The sequence below is a fragment of the Myzus persicae genome, unplaced genomic scaffold (assembly GCF_001856785.1).
Source record: "Myzus persicae strain clone G006 unplaced genomic scaffold, MPER_G0061.0, whole genome shotgun sequence".
Classification (NCBI taxonomy): Eukaryota; Metazoa; Arthropoda; class Insecta; order Hemiptera; family Aphididae; genus Myzus; species Myzus persicae.
The window spans coordinates 38,736-41,745 of record NW_019100562.1 but is presented as its reverse complement, the minus strand read 5'-3'; the positions used below and the strand labels follow the sequence as shown (position 1 = coordinate 41,745).

Here is a 3,010-nt window from a genome sequence, read left to right as displayed (position 1 = left end):
TATTGATGTATTTTTAAAAGGTCTCCTGAATGATTTGCTATTTGGCACTTTGCATGAATTAAAAATATCAAATAGTTTATCCATTTTATCTATGACATCAATCGTACATTTTGACTCTAATGGTAATTTACCCAATTCTAATTGAGTATTCATTCCAGCAGCTACAGATTCACTAAAAACTTGGGCTGCCAAATAGACTCGCATTTTTTCGAATGGTCCTGGATTTATGTGAGCATGAGTAAGCTTAGGTGCTAATCTTAAATTAAGTTTGCTGTCTTCATTATAAAATTGTATGATATACTTGTTGTCAGTAAGTTCATCATCAATACTAAAATTATGTTTAAAAAACATGTTACGTGTTGACTTTAACAAATGTGGTGGATCAAACAAATACACAATTTCTTTGCCATTAACTGTAAAATAAGGGCGTTGCTGGCTTACATAAACACTTTTACTGAAGCTAACAAAATTTGAGCCTTGGTCAGTGACAAACGTTTTGACATTTAAAGAAATATTCAATTATTTTTTTATGGTAGACATTATAATATCACTTAAATCTAGGTTACGGCAGCTTCCCGACACAAAAAAGTAAGCTATTGGCTGCTTCCACGATACATTAATTCCCCTTATCATTAAAACTAACGCATACTTTGCTGCCTCATAAGTTTTAGTGAGATTTGTCTGATGAAATCCTATAATTTCATCTTTAGGAAGTGAATAGTACAAATGTGTTTTTAATGACATTTCATCAGCACATAAGATGCAGTCAAGAGCTTCAGTTTTAAAATTAGAAATTTTGAATTTGACAAATTCAAATAAAAAATCATTTAATCCAGGAATCAAATCATATTTTGAAGTAACTCTTCTTAAAGTCCGCACTGAAGGTAGACTTAGTGTACTTTTTAAAAATCTATACACATATGGGCCTAAGAAGTATATGGTTAATGCTAATTGTTTCATATCATTTGTGTACCTGTATCCATGAGGGTTTCTTGTTTTGCACATCATATGCGATTTGACAATGGTTAGTACACTAGGTGACAAATGTTGCTCACACAGGGAGAGAAAATTGTCAACAGTATTGAATTCAGTCAACTGATGGCTCAAGCCCAAAATGGTTTTTTCAGCTTTCAAACGAGCTTCTTTCTCAGTCTTCAATTGTTGCCTTAACAAAACTTTTCTGGGTGTTTTTTCAGACAAAGCTTTTAGGGTTTGAACACTTTTTGAAGAACCTAAATGATATTTATAAAACTTTAGTAAACGCACAGTAAATTATAAATATACAGAAGAGTAAAATTGTTTAATTAAAGCTTACTAGGAATTATGAAATCCACAGGAGAATCTAAGTATCTAGATTTTTCACTAGTAATTGATGAAGATGTCCCAGAAGACATACTGTACTCGGCGCTATCATGTACTCCTAAACAAAATTTAAGAATATTATATTAATAATTATAAATTAATCTCTACATAAATCACATGAACTTACCAGGAGAACCAGGTAATGGAAGAGCCAATACTTCATTGCTACTATATGTTTCAGTAGTATATTTACTAGGATCATCAATCATTTTTAGTGGACTATTTGAGCCACAAGACACAGTTTTGGTTAAAGTGGTACAGATTTCAACTTTATCACTAGATGATAACTGCAAAGATGTACTTGTATCACAACTATCTTTTTTGTCTGAATATAAAAAAAAAATATAAGGCGATTAGAAAATTATTGCTGCTAAATGTCAAATTAGTTTTAAGATACCTGGAAATAGTGTAGGTATAGCATCTGGTTTTAACCTGTTCTCCAAAAAATTTAAAAACATATTTTTCTCAAAATGTTTTCCACATAGTTTGATATTTTTTTTGGATAGAATATCAGCTGGCAGTTTACAGCGTTCTAACCAGATTTCACACCTAAAAGTGTAAAAAAAAATAGTTTATTTAAACTACAAAACACAATTGACTTGGTCCTTGTTACATATTATAAGCACACTGCATTGTTTACTAGACTTACTTTAATAAACATTTGGTATATTGTGCAACTGACAACTGTGTAATATTATGTTATACATTTAACAAGTACCATTGAATTGTTTGATAATTAATATCATTATAAATTATAATATAAAATACTTACCGAGCAGGATCTTTGGGAAAAGAAAAAAAAACTAACTGATTCTTTTTGAGTTTTCATTTCTCCGCACGATTTCACAATACATTTAAACGAATAACCACTCTTTCGAATAGACATTGTTATAATATGTAGAAATATAATAAAATGCACAATATTATTCTCAAAGGCACAGACCACAATAGAACAGTTAAAGGCAGTACGCACTAAAAAAACGTGTAAAAAATGCTCCTGCTGTTTGTTTTTTACTAACCTTAAATCGCGAATTATGATACCAGTTGCTTAACTGATAACACTAAATTGATAAAGTAGCCAATGCCAACATGGCCGCCGCGTTTTGTTTACATTTTGTAGTGTCCCTTCTGATTTAATCTATTCTGTGATATAACATCTAGTCCAACTTGATGTAAGTTAAAAATAATTTAATTAAAATAAACCTAACATTCTTGTCGTTCTTGACTTCTTGTTTTATTTAATTTTTTTTCTGTCAAATTTAATATATTAAGCTTTGATGCAATCTAAAAATTTGTTTTTTTAACTACATTTTTAATTTAGTTATACCCATAGGCGTGCGCACAGGGGGTGCCGGGGGTGCCCAGGCACCCCCGGATCCTTCACCAAAAACGACAAGGTCCCTAATTATTAATTAAGTGTACATTTGAAATCTTGAAAAATCCAATTATTATAAAACAGTAGTGGTTTTATTTCTTCGAAAAGATAAGAAGTTCTATATTTTTATCGAACAGAATCGTGTGTTTTATAATAATATATATATATTAGGGTGTTCCTTAATTTTTGATTTTAAAATATGTTTGGTCTCACCCCCTAATATTGTGCCTATATGTATAAAAACGAACTACAAAAAGTTTTGGTTCAATCAGA

General features: G+C 30.5%; 1 pseudogene; it reads right to left on the bottom strand.

Annotated features, from left to right (window-relative positions):
- Positions 1 to 131: 131 nt before the first annotated feature.
- On the bottom strand, positions 132 to 2,307 carry LOC111033255 (annotated as a pseudogene).
- Positions 2,308 to 3,010: the final 703 nt, after the last annotated feature.